Source organism: Molothrus aeneus, chromosome 7 (assembly GCF_037042795.1).
Source record: "Molothrus aeneus isolate 106 chromosome 7, BPBGC_Maene_1.0, whole genome shotgun sequence".
Lineage (NCBI taxonomy): Eukaryota > Metazoa > Chordata > Aves > Passeriformes > Icteridae > Molothrus > Molothrus aeneus.
In genome coordinates, this window is record NC_089652.1 from 38,966,198 (window position 1) to 38,980,542 (window position 14,345).

Here is a 14,345-nt window from a genome sequence, read left to right on the forward strand (position 1 = left end):
AACTGCAGCGCCTTGCACGTATCCTTCCGCGTCTCTCCTTCTGCCGGGCACCGAGAGATCCCTCCGCAGCGCAGCGCGTAACCGTGCACAACCGATACCTGATGTGCCTCTGCGTTTTCGCCTTCCACACTCCTAGCACCCAGTGGGACTACTTTGTGTCATGATTCGTCTGCACAGCCACATCCATGCACACAAACCGTGCGACGAGGAGGAGGAGATTGGAATATGACAGCTGCTTTAATAAATACAGGACAGAGAGAGAATTATTTTGCCCTTGCAAATGCCAACCCTTTGATCCCAACACAAAAGAATTTCGAAAAAGGACTGTTCCCAAATAGCTCCAGAGTCCCTTCAGTGTTTGGGACAGATTTCTCGACCCAAAATTAGACAGTAAACCCTGAAAATTTGCCAGCATTAATACCAAAATTAGAAAATAGATACATATCACAAAAATCTTTTGATAATTTTCAACTAACAGACTGGTGTGAAAAACGCCAATCACTTGCTTTTCAAATTTTTGAAAGTTTAATAGTAATAAAATGGTTATAAAAATAGGAATACAATTAGAATAATAATAATTTAGACAATTTGAATTAGGACAATATGAGACAACAAAACAAAGATTTACGGACATCTGGGTACCTTTTTCTGGGCAGCATGAACCCGAAAAAAGGACCCCCGTTAACAAAGGATTAACCTCTAAAAGCAATAGCCTGTTGCATAGTCATACACTTCATACATGATGCATAAATTCCATTCAAATACAGCATTCTGTCTGGTCATCATCCACTTCTTCCTTCTAATCCTAATGGTGCCTTGGAGGCAGGAAGAAGTTTGTTTCTTCTGATAAGAGGGCAATATATAAAAATTCTTTTTCTCTGAAAGATCCAGGTGTCCTGTGGCCGCTATCTTGCTGCAAGTCCTTTCTTTAAAAAAAGTATCTTACATAGCATCGTTTCTATTTTAACAGTTTTTATAACCTAAAACTATATTTAACACACTACTTAAGAGAATTAATACAGCATTCCTTTCTAACACAGCACATATAATATTCATTTTAATATTTCAAAAAAGCCAATCATAAAATACCTGCATTTGTCACAATCCCTACTCTTATTCTTTGTAAATCCTTTGGCTTGAGCAATATTTCTTATCTACTTGCATCTTCTGGACTATGCGGGCAAAATAAAACAGGGGATTACACAAGGAAGAAATATAAAAATAGTTGCAACACATAAAATGAAAGATCTTAATTTCTTCTAATACATTACCCTACCAGCTAGGTTTTAACATTGTTTTCTAATTTTTGGACCGGTACCTGGGTTATTATATGCATATATATTTTTTTTCTTCTTTGATTTCTTTTGCTTTTTCTAGAATGACTTTCTGTGCTCATCAATTTTCAACAATTTGATATATTAAACTTTCCACAAACACCCCCTTCTTTGGCCAATAAATAGTGTAAAGCCAACCTATTCTGATACCCTACAGTTTTTGTTTGGCTTAGCTGACTAATTTCCAGGCAAATTGGTTTGGACACCCTTTAACTGTGGTCTCTTACGGTTCTTCAGGTATCTCTCATTCACCAGGCACTAGTAATTCCCATCCACAAAACTAAGTTATTACTTTAACACTTTTTGCAATAAGAGCATAAATGTTGTGAACTACAATACTAATTATTCTCACAATTCAAGCATTTACTTATAACCCAGCTAGCATGTCCAGTCTTGGAATGAATCAAATAAAGTTTACTGATGGAAATGGTAATTCCCCTTCTCCCCTGTACAATTCTCAGGCTAAGGTCAGAACACAAAAACAGTCTTGATCCTTCTATCTGGAGTATTCCTCCCCTAAGGAGATGTTTTATTCAGGCAAGACCAGAATAAAACCAGGCAGTGCTTGAAACCAGTGGTATAAGCGTTGTCTTAATTCTTAATTCTGTGTTGTTCTTTGTACATTTCTTGGATCATTTGCCTTTTTTGAAACTATTACCACTCAGTCCCCTTTGAGAAAATGCCAAGGGAAGAGCCCTTTTGCCAAGGGGCAGCATCTGAGCAGGCCAGGCAGCATGTGGGGTTCCAGGAGAGGGCTTTCAACTTTCCCCTTTTACTGTGCCAGTCCCTCCCCAGAGCCCCCAGACCCTCCACAGCACTCCCAGAAAGGAGAGGGGTTATTAGGAGAAAAAGGGTTTAGAAACAAGGGAAAATGCTTCCTTTTCCTTTATTTTTTGTGTTCAAACTGGGAGGGACTCTGCTTCCCCTGCAATTTTAGTGGTCTCAGTTGAAAGAATCCCTGCCTTTTCTATGCTGTTAGGGGTGTTAATTGACAGGGAGTCCTCATTTTCGATTATTCCCCAGTTTAAATAGAAGGGGAAAATCTTGACAAGGTTTCTTATGGGTTTGAATTAAGGGTAGCCGCCCCCTTTTTATTGTCTTGAGGCCTAAATTGAGGGAGAAGCCCAGCTGTCCCTCCATCTTAAGAGTTGAACTGAGGGAAAAATCCCTCTTTTTTCATCCCTGGAGAGATTTAAAGAGAGAAGAAAACCCTTCTTTTCCCAATAATTAAGGAGAGTAAATTAAAGGGCAGAAGCTATTTATTTGCCATTGTATTAGTTTCAGTAGAGGTAGCTGCCCCATTTCCTCTGTTTAAGGGGTGCACTGGAAGGAAGCTCTGCTTTTTTCAGCATTTTAAGGGTTTAAAAATACATTTCAGGGCCCTTCTTTTTGTGCCATAGGACCAAGTATCTCAGAGCAGGGTGAGCCTGGCATGCACTTAACCCTTACACTGCCTGGGAAGCTTTTATTTTTCTTATTTTTACTTATAATGTAGATAGGCCTAATTAGAGGTCCCAAGGAGACTTAGACTATTCATATCATAAGCATTCTTCTCCACCGGGCTCAGTCACACATGAAGTACTACTTAATAGCCACTAAGGAATAATTATGCAAGTTCACAGCAAATTAGCCAATTTATCTAGTTATACTGCCTAAACAGAAAGTTTTATTTCTTACCAGTTTTCTGCCCATTTACTCCAAGTAGTTGTTGCAAAAAACAAAGCGCTGTTATTTTTCAGAAGAGTTTTCTTCTCTAACAAGCCCTTTGCTCCCCTTGAATTTGAGTCAGAGGAGCCAAACAGCTGCAACTGCTCTGAGGGCTTTCATACCGGGTGGGATTCACCCCCCTCCCTTTTCCCGGGTGCCATGGGAATGAGAGGCGGGCACCATCAGGGGTTTATTAACCCCAGCCTTTGCTCAGGGCCTTCATTCCCTCTCTGGGATGTGCTGGGATCAGAGCTCTCCTCTCATTTCACTCTCATTTCAGGTAAGAGGCTCTTTCAGCTTATCACAGCTTGTTTTCAGCAGGTGTTTCTGGGCATCTAAAGCCACAGAGGCTTTGAAGATACTGTGAAGAAAACAGCATAGAATACAGGGAGTATTTAAGTTCACAGTTTTGGGTTTTGTGTTTAGGGGTGGTAAAGTGCATTTGTAATTTCCTGTTTGTTCTTATTTTATTTTGTATTTTTTTTTAGGAGGAGCGCAGCTTCCAGAGGCTCCAGGTTGTGTCAACTACAACACTTTTTTCAGCAGATTCATCGTGTCACAAGAGGAATCTGCCCAGTGTCCAAGATGATGTTTGAGATTGAGGCTTCAGGTGAGTTGAGGATTGTGACTAGGAGAGGGAGGGTGAGCGGGTATCCGGTTAGGAGTTATTGTTGGGGGGGTGGTTTTGAAGGCAGCAGGGTGAGAAAGGGTGTTTATTTGAGGGCCCCCCCCACCCAAGGCCTTTTAGAAGCCTAGCAGAGGCATTCACACGTCTTGCAGCACACAAGGTCATCCACTGCACTCACAGGAATGCCATTTAACTCTGCCTTTCTCTTACCCAGGTGCTACTCATAATAACGGCCACAGCCTTGGAATCAGGATGAAGCTGGAGCCTGAAGGAGCCAGGCACACTCAGGAGAGGGCAAGTAGCTGACTCGCTGGGATTTGGCCCACATAACTCTGTACTCATACTTTGGTTTTGTTTTTCTTTATTGTAGCTGACCGCGAGGCTAACAGGCGATCACGGGGCCCTCCGAGGCAGACTCATTTCAGGTGCAACGTGGATCCACATCACCGATCATCCAAAAGATAAGTCAGGGCCACGGCCTGGAGATGGGACAACGGGAGAGCAGCAGGTTGGGAGTTCCTGGGACAGATTTAAAAATTAGCAGAGGGAAAAGTAATCTTCTCCAAGGGGCCTCTTAGGACAGCTAGAGGGAGAGGCTCTACTTTTGATGGCAGCTTTCAGGCGGGCAGCGCAGAACAGTTCCGGTCGACGTCGTGTTGTCTGGTGTACCGTGTTACCTAGTGTGTCTTTGGGGTCCCTTTTGCCTTTTCCCCTCGAGACCCTCACCACAAGCATAACGTGTCGTGTTTGTCGTCCCCCTGTTTGTCACGTTTTGTGTCACGGGTGTCCGCACATATTTGTGCCGGAGCCGCTCTGCCCTGCCCTGCCGCATAGCCTGCTGCAACAGGACAAGTCCCAGCGACTTGCAGTTTGTGGGGTGTTGCCAGACTCTAGATGATATTCCTAGATAGACAGATGTTTGGAGCTGTGAAGATATCCTGCAGCCCTTTGACTTTTGTCCTCGCTTTCTTTCAGATGCAGAAGGATAAAATCCAGGGCAAAATCCATCCACCCATCCCGGGTGAGGAGGTTCCCCCGAGCAGGTCAGTCACCGTTTGTCTCTGCAGGGAGAGTGTAAAGTGTGACTCTGTTGCAGCTCTGTTCTTTTTCTTTTTAGGAAGTAAAGCTGGATATCGGCAGTCAAGATGAGGTGGGCAAGGTGAGCATTGAGTAGGGTACAGAAGCAGTTGTTAATGCTCCAGTCTCGCTTTCCAGTGCAACTCTAAGCATCTGTTCCTGTTTCTGCGCTTTAGGCAATCCACTTGGAGTACGCCGAGCCCCAGTCACCGACCGGCCGACACGCCGGGCGCGCCGCTCTCCCGAGCCCTGCGGAAGAATCACGGGACTCGGCGATGGAGCTGAGCGTTCTTAGGAGCACGGTGAGTAGCAGACTTGTGGGGTTTTGTCCGAGGGGCTGCCAAGATCAGGCACTGATGTTTGGTTTTCTTTAATACAGCTGTCTGAGAGACACCAGCCCGGTGCCAGCAGGACCTTCCCGGCTGATGAGGTGGCCTTTCTTCGCACCTGAGACCGGCATCCCCAGGAGTGCGAGAGATAAGTAGAGGGCCATGACCCACAGAGGGGATGAAAGCGGGGGGCTGGTTTGGGAATTACTGGGAGGGGTTTTTGAGTCCCCTTTGGAGATGGGGGGGTGTCCATGAAGCGGCCCCTTAGGCCCCATAAAAGCAAAGCCTGGCTTTGGATCACAGTGCTGAGGTGAGCAGCGCAGAGCAGTCCCGGTGTGTATCGTGTCACTTGTCTTTTGTGTATTATGTGTGTTTGGATATGTCATGTCCTTTACCTTAGGCCTTGGAGGGGCCTGTCAGAAACCCTGGCATCATTGTTAGCACCTGCGATCTCTGCATTCCTTGGCCTGGCACCCAGGCCATGGAACTTTTGCCTCAGGAGCTCAGACAGGCATCAGACTCTCTTGTCTCTTTAGAAGCATCCGGTCAGATGTCTCTTCAGGTCTTGTTCTGAGCTGTATGGACAGCTCTGCCCCACCAGGATCCATTATGGTGGACTAAGACTTGTGAGAAGGTGAGGGCAGGTAGAGGCTTCTGGCCGTAGGATTCTTGGGCATCCATCTTTGCAGTTTTTGGAATAAATCATTCGGTTAGCATCTTCTTCCTCCAGGTTTCTCTGAGCCTCATCAGCTTGCCATCCATCTTACCTCAGTCATCTAATTTTCTGTCCTTGTGCTCCTTGCAGTCATGGTTCTTGTCTCGAGATTTCTGTCCATGTTGTGTCCCCGTTGTCTGTCACGTCCTGTCTGTCCTGTGTCACAAGTGTCTGCACATATTTGTGCCGGAGCTGCTCTGCCCTGCTGCATAGCCTGGTGTAATAGGACAAGCCCTGGGGAGTTGAAATTTGTAATGTGGGGTGCAGTTGGACTCTAGGTGCCATTCCTAGATTGACCTAAGGTGTTTGCAGGTTTTGAGTTATCCTGCAGGTGTTTGACATATGTTCTAACTCTCTTTCAGGTGCAGATGCATTGCACCCGTGGCAGAGCCCCCCATCCTGGGTGACGGGGTTCCCACAAGCAGGTCAGTCACCATTTGTCTGTGCAGGGGGAGTGTCAAGGGTGACCCTGTTACAGCACTGTTTTTTGTCTTTCTTTTTAGGAAGTAAGTCTGGATCCCAGCAGTCAAGTTCAGGAGAGCAAGGTGATCAGTAGCAGTTTTTGTTGCTGAGCTCTCAATTCCTGGGGCAAGTCTAAGCTTCCATTCTCTTTTTTGTGCTTTAGGCAATCCACTCGGAGCCTGCCGAGCGCCCGTCACCAGCCGGCCGATGCACCGGGTTCCCTGCACGTGCGAGCCCTGTGGACGCATTACAGGATTTGGTGATGAACCCCTGAACTCTTGTATTTAAAGGCGTCACCAGGGTAGCCTTGGGCACCTGCCAAGGAGTTGCGGTGATTAGGGGAAGCAGGGAGGAGGAGCGAGGGTCTGCTCAGGTTTCAGCAATGCCACATGACCTCGTCTCCTTTTACCCCAGGCTTACCCCGTGACAATGGCATCAGCCTCGGAGCGCAGCCGAAGGGTGCGGCCCCAGGAGCCGGGCATTCTTAGGAGAACGGTGAGTCGCAGAATTGTTGGGTTTTGGCCAGTGTGCTGCAGAGATCATGCATTGATATTTGGATTTCTTTCACGTAGCTGACTGAGAAACAACAGGGAGTTGTTGAACAACAGTGCCAGCAGGAACTTCCCAGATGTTGAGGCTGCCTTCTTTTGCACCTGATATGGATCTGCATCCCCAGCAGTGCGAGAGATAAGTAGAGGGCTACAACCCACAGAGGGGATGAAAGCGGGGCGCAGAGTAGGGACCCACCGTGAGGGATTTTTGAGTCTCCTTTGGACATGGGGATGTCCATGAAGTGCACACCCTTAGGCCCCATAAAAGCAAAGCCGGACTTTTGATCACAGTGCTGAGGTGAGCAGGGCAGAGCCGTCCCGGTGTGTATCGTGTCACTTGTCTTTTGTGTATTATGTGTTGTTTGGAAAGGTCATGTCCTTTACCTTAGGTCTTGGGGGGGCCTGTCAGAAACCCTGGCATCATTGTTAGCATCTGTGATCTCTGCATTCCTCGGCCTGGCACCCAGGCCATGGAACTTTTGCCTCAGGAGCTCAGACAGGCATCAGCCTCTCTTGTCTCTTTAGAAGCATCCGGTCAGATGTCTTTTCAGGTCTTGTTCTGAGCTGTATGGGCAGTTGTGCCCCGCCACGATCCATTATGGCGGACTAGGACTTGTGAGAAGGTGAGGGCAGGTAGAGGCTTCTGGCCGTAGGATTCTCGGGCATCCATCTTTGCAGTTCTTGGAATAAATCATTCGGTTAGCATCTTCTTCCTCCAGGTTTCTCTGAGCCTCATCAGCTCACCATCAGTCTCTCCTTGGTCATCTCATTTGGCATCTTCTCAGTCCTTGCAGTCATCCTTCTTGCCCAGAGATTTCTGTCCGTGTTGTGTCCCCGTTGTCTGTCACGTCCCGTCTGTCCCGTGTCACGGGTGTCTGCACGCACCTTTGTGCCGGAGCTGCTCTGCCCTGCCGCATAGCCCGGTGCAACAGGAGAAGCCCCAGGGACTTGAAGTTTGTAATGTGGGGTGTAGTTGGACTCTAGGTGGGATTTGTAGATGGACACAAGATATCTGGAGCTCTTAAGTTATCCTGCAACAGCTTGACTCTTGTCCTAACTTTTTTTTCAGATTCAGATGGATTAAATGTGTGCCAGAGGCCCCCATCCCGGGTGAGTGGTTTCCCCCAAGCAGGTGAGGCACCATTTGTCTCTGCAGCAGAAGTGTATGTGGTGACTCTGTTACAGCTCTGTTCTTTGTCTTTCTTTTTAGGAAGTAAATCTGGATACCAGCAGTCAAGGTGAGCAGTGGAGGGAAGTAGCTGTTGTTGCTCAGGTCTCAGTTTCTGGTGCTGCTCTAAGCTTCCATTCTCTTTTTTGTGCTTTAGGCAATCCACTCGGAGCCTGCCAAGCGCCCGTCACCAGCTGGCCGATGCACCGGGTTCCCTGCACGTGCGAGCCCTGTAGACGCGTTACAGGACCTGGTGATGAAGCCCTGAACTCTTCTATTTAAAGGTGCCATCCAGGTGGTCTTGGGCAGCCGCCAAGGAGTTGCGGTGAGTCGGGGAAGTAGGGAGGAGGAGCGAGGGTCCGCTCAGGTTTCAGCCATGCCAAATCACCTCATCTCCTCTTAACCCAGGCACCCCCTGTGACGACGGCCTCGGTCTCCGAGCGTGCCCGAAGCGTGCGGCCCTAGCGGCTGAGCGTTCTTAGGAGCACTGTGAGTAGCAGACTTGTGGGGTTTTGGCTGAGGGGCTGCCAAGATTGGGCACTGATGTTTGATTTTCTTTAATACAGCTGTCTGAGAGACACCAGCCCAGTGCCAGCAGGACCTTCCCGGCTGACGAGGTGGCCTTTCTTCACACCTGAGACCGACAGCACCAGCTGTGCGAGAGATAAGTAGAGGGCCACGACCTACAGAGGGGATGCAAGCAGGGTGCTGGTTTGGGAATTACTGAGAGGGGTTTGTGAGTCTCCTTTGGACATGGAGTGGTGTCCATGAAGTGCACACCCTTAGGCCCCATAAAAGCAAAGCCTGACTTTTGATCACAGTGCTGAGGTGCGCAGGGCAGAGCAGTCCCGGTGTGTATCGTGTCACTTGTCTTTTGTGTATTATGTGTTGTTTGGATATGTCATGTCCTCTACCTTAGGTCTTGGAGGGGCCTGTCAGAAACCCTGGCATCATTGTTAGCATCTGCGATCTCTGCATTCCTCGGCCTGGCAGCCAAGCCATGGAACTTTGGACTCAGGAGCTCAGACAGGCATCAGACTCTCTTGTCCCTTTAGAAGCATCCGGTCAGATGTCTCTTCAGGTCTTGTTCTGAGCTGTATGGACAGCTCTGCCCCACCAGGATCCGTTATGGCGGACTAGGACTTGTGAGAACGTGAGGGCAGGTAGAGGCTTCTGGCCATAGGATTCTCGGGCATCCATCTTTGCAGTTTTTGGAATAAATCATTCGGTTAGCATCTTCTTCCTCCAGGTTTCTCTGAGCCTCATCAGCTCACCATCGGTCTCCCCTCGGTCATCTCCTTTTGCATTCTCTCAGTCCTCGCAGCCATTTTCCTTGCCAGGAGATTTCTGTCCATGTTGTGTCCTCGTTGTTTGTCACGTCCTGTCTGTCCCGTGTCACGGGTGTCTGCACACACATTTGTGCCGGAGCTGCTCTGCCCTGCCGCATAGCCTGGTGCAATAGGAGAAGTCCCAGGGACTTGAAGTTTGTAATGTGGGGTGTAGTTGGACTCTAGGTGGGATTTGTAGATGGACACAAGATATCTGGAGCTCTTAAGTTATCCTGCAACAGCTTGACTCTTGTCCTAACTTTTTTTTCAGATTCAGATGGATTAAATGTGTGCCAGAGGCCCCCATCCCGGGTGAGTGGTTTCCCCCAAGCAGGTGAGGCACCATTTGTCTCTGCAGCAGAAGTGTATGTGGTGACTCTGTTACAGCTCTGTTCTTTGTCTTTCTTTTTAGGAAGTAAATCTGGATACCAGCAGTCAAGGTGAGCAGCGGAGGGAAGTAGCTGTTATTGCTCCAGTCTCAGTTTCTGGTGCTGCTCTAAGCTTCCATTCTCTTTTTTGTGCTTTGGGCATTCCACTTGGAGCCTGCCGAGCGCCCGTCACCAGCTGGCCGATGCACCGGGTTCCCTGCACGTGCGAGCCCTGTGGACGCGTTACAGGACCTGGTGATGAAGCCCAGAACTTTTCTCTTTAAAGGTGCCATCCAGGTGGCCTTGGGCACCTGCCAAGGAGTTGCGGTGAGTAGGGGAAGCAGGGAGGAGGAGCGAGGGTCCGCTCAGGTTTCAGCAATGCCACATGACCTCGTCTCCTTTTACCCCAGGCTTACCCCGTGAAAACGGCATCAGCCTCGGAGCGCGGCCGAAGGGTGCGGCCCCAGGAGCTGGGCATTCTTAGGAGAACGGTGAGTCACAGAATTGTTGGGTTTTGGCCAGTGTGCTGCAGAGATCATGCATTGATATTTGGATTTCTTTCACGTAGCTGACTGAGAAACAACAGGGAGTTGTTGAACAACAGTGCCAGCAGGAACTTCCCAGATGTTGAGGCTGCCTTCTTTTGCACCTGATATGGATCTGCATCCCCAGCAGTGCGAGAGATAAGTAGAGGGCTACAACCCACAGAGGGGATGAAAGCGGGGCACAGGGTAGGGACCCACCGTGAGGGATTTTTGAGTCTCCTTTGGACATGGGGGTGTCCATGAAGTGCACACCCTTAGGCCCCATAAAAGCAAAGCCGGACTTTTGATCACAGTGCTGAGGTGCGCAGGGCAGAGCAGTCCCGGTGTGTATCGTGTCACTTGTCTTTTGTGTATTATGCGTGTTTGGATATGTCATGTCTTTTATCTTAGGCCTTGGAGGGGCCTGTCAGAAACCCTGGCATCATTGTTAGCATCTGCGATCTCTGCATTCCTCGGCCTGGCACCCAGGCCATAGAACTTTGGACTCAGGAGCTCAGACAGGCATCAGACTCTCTTGTCCCTTTAGAAGCATCCGGTCAGATGTCTCTTCAGGTCTTGTTCTGAGCTGTATGGACAGCTCTGCCCCACCAGGATCCGTTATGGCGGACTAGGACTTGCGAGAACGTGAGGGCAGGTAGAGGCTTCTGGCCGTAGGATTCTCGGGCATCCATCTTTGCAGTTTTTGGAATAAATCATTCGGTTAGCATCTTCTTCCTCCAGGTTTCTCTGAGCCTCATCAGCTCACCATCGGTCTCCCCTCGGTCATCTCCTTTTGCATTCTCTCAGTCCTCGCAGCCATTTTCCTTGCCAGGAGATTTCTGTCCATGTTGTGTCCTCGTTGTTTGTCACGTCCTGTCTGTCCCGTGTCACGGGTGTCTGCACACACATTTGTGCCGGAGCTGCTCTGCCCTGCCGCATAGCCTGGTGCAATAGGAGAAGTCCCAGGGACTTGAAGTTTGTAATGTGGGGTGTAGTTGGACTCTAGGTGGGATTTGTAGATGGACGCAAGATATCTGGAGCTCTTAAGTTATCCTGCAAAAGCTTGACTCTTGTCCTGACCTTTTTTTCAGATTCAGATGGATTAAATGTGTGCCAGAAGGCCCCATCCCGGGTGAGGGGTTTCCCCCAAGCAGGTGAAGCACCATTTGTCTCTGCAGCAGAAGTGTATGTGGTGACTCTGTTACAGCTCTGTTCTTTGTCTTTCTTTTTAGGAAGTAAATCTGGATACCAGCAGTCAAGGTGAGCAGTGGAGGGAAGTAGCTGTTATTGCTCCAGTCTCAGTTTCTGGTGCTGCTCTAAGCTTCCATTCTCTTTTTTGTGCTTTGGGCATTCCACTTGGAGCCTGCCGAGCGCCCGTCACCAGCTGGCCGATGCACCGGGTTCCCTGCACGTGCGAGCCCTGTGGACGCGTTACAGGACCTGGTGATGAAGCCCAGAACTTTTCTCTTTAAAGGTGCCATCCAGGTGGCCTTGGGCACCTGCCAAGGAGTTGCGGTGAGTAGGGGAAGCAGGGAGGAGGAGCGAGGGTCCGCTCAGGTTTCAGCAATGCCACATGACCTCGTCTCCTTTTACCCCAGGCTTACCCCGTGACAATGGCATCAGCCTCGGAGCGCGGCCGAAGGGTGCGGCCCCAGGAGCCGGGCATTCTTAGGAGAACGGTGAGTGGCAGAATTGTTGGGTTTTGGCCAGTGTGCTGCAGAGATCATGCATTGATATTTGGATTTCTTTCACGTAGCTGACTGAGAAACAACAGGGAGTTGTTGAACAACAGTGCCAGCAGGAACTTCCCAGATGTTGAGGCTGCCTTCTTTTGCACCTGATATGGATCTGCATCCCCAGCAGTGCGAGAGATAAGTAGAGGGCTACAACCCACAGAGGGGATGAAAGCGGGGCACAGGGTAGGGACCCACCGTGAGGGATTTTTGAGTCTCCTTTGGACATGGGGGTGTCCATGAAGTGCACACCCTTAGGCCCCATAAAAGCAAAGCCGGACTTTTGATCACAGTGCTGAGGTGCGCAGGGCAGAGCAGTCCCGGTGTGTATCGTGTCACTTGTCTTTTGTGTATTATGCGTGTTTGGATATGTCATGTCTTTTATCTTAGGCCTTGGAGGGGCCTGTCAGAAACCCTGGCATCATTGTTAGCATCTGCGATCTCTGCATTCCTCGGCCTGGCAGCCAAGCCATGGAACTTTGGACTCAGGAGCTCAGACAGGCATCAGACTCTCTTGTCTCTTTAGAAGCATCCGGTCAGATGTCTCTTCAGGTCTTGTTCTGAGCTGTATGGACAGCTCTGCCCCACCAGGATCCGTTATGGCGGACTAGGACTTGTGAGAACGTGAGGGCAGGTAGAGGCTTCTGGCCGTAGGATTCTCGGGCATCCATCTTTGCAGTTTTTGGAATAAATCATTCGGTTAGCATCTTCTTCCTCCAGGTTTCTCTGAGCCTCATCAGCTCACCATCGGTCTCCCCTCGGTCATCTCCTTTTGCATTCTCTCAGTCCTCGCAGCCATTTTCCTTGCCAGGAGATTTCTGTCCATGTTGTGTCCTCGTTGTTTGTCACGTCCTGTCTGTCCCGTGTCACGGGTGTCTGCACACACATTTGTGCCGGAGCTGCTCTGCCCTGCCGCATAGCCTGGTGCAATAGGAGAAGTCCCAGGGACTTGAAGTTTGTAATGTGGGGTGTAGTTGGACACAAGATATCTGGAGCTATTAAGTTACCCTGCAACAGTTTGACTTTTGTCCTGACTTTCTTTCAGATGCAGAAGGATAAAATCCAGGGCAGAGCCCCCCATCCCGGGTGTGGGGATTGCCCTGAGCATGTGAGTCCATGTTTGTTTCTGCAGAGGAAGCATAAATGGTGGCTGTTACAGCATTGTTCGTTGTCTCTCTTTTTAGGAGGTCAAGGCCGAGAGCAGCAGTCAAGGCCGAGTGGGCAAGGTGAGCATTGAATAGCGTACAGAAGCAGTTGTTATTGCTGAGGTCTCAGTTTTGGTGCAGCTCTAAGCATCTCCTCTTGTTTTTTGATTTTAGGTGGTCCACTTGCCATCTCTCCTGGCCGAGCACGCCTATGCCAGGTGTGTGCAGCTTAAGGTATCGGTGTGGCATCCTTGTCAGATTTGGGAGGTTGTGTTTTCACAGTATCTCAGCATGCTTTTCCGATTTGTTTCTTTGCAGGTGCTGTCGCTGCCCTAGGCATGCCAAGGAACAGAGGAGGGCAGGTGAGTCGGCGTTTAGGCAGGCTGACTCCTAGGTGAGCGTTACACAGCAGCATGCTAAGCGTGTCCCTTTTCTCTTTGCAGGTATCTTCCGGGCACCGTCCGGAGTCAAATCAAGATTTGAGGTGAGCGGGGGCAGTGGTGCAGAGGAGTCCCGGGGATTACTGTTTTTGAGGGCAATAGTCAGGTTTTCTGTTTTGTCTTAGGTACCCTGAGGCGGCTCGTAGCCCAAGCTTGGAAACGGCAGCACCGAAGCACACACGGAGAGCATTTCAACGTCCATGTCTGACCGAGGATGGATTTTGTCCTCTCATCTTCCAAAAGCTAAGTGTCGGGGCCAGCGGTTGGGAGAAGGGGAATAGCCTTTACTATCACAGGAGGCAATCAGATGTCAGCTTAGCGGAGAGGTCTGTAGCGGGGCAGGCTCTCTGGAAGTAAAGGGAGAGGGTTTCCCCTCAGCCTTGCCAGAGCCTTTGCCGGGCAGGACAGTTCCGACCCATCTCCACATCTTCGCGTACTTTGCGTCGTCCGCCTCCCTTGACTCGACGTCGTCACGGATCTTTCCCCCGAGGAGCTCGCCTTCACGTCCGGAGCTACGGCCACGGTCACCCGGCAGTCCGCTTCCTTCTCTAGGCTCGCCGCCCCTCTCGAGCATCCTCTTAACTGCTTTGGCACTAACTTCTTTTGACGAGTTCCGTTTCATCATCACGTGCTCTCCTCCTAGGGCTTTCTTTCCTTTGGCATCATCAGCCTCTGGCTCACCTTGCACTAGGAATCTCGGGTCCCTACGGGGACAGTGCCAGGCAGTTGTCACTCGTGTCCGTGTTATGTCGTCCGTGTCCGTGTTATGTCGTCCGTGTCCGTGTTATGTCATCCGTGTCCGTGTTATGTCGTCAGTGTCCATCGTCTTACGTGTC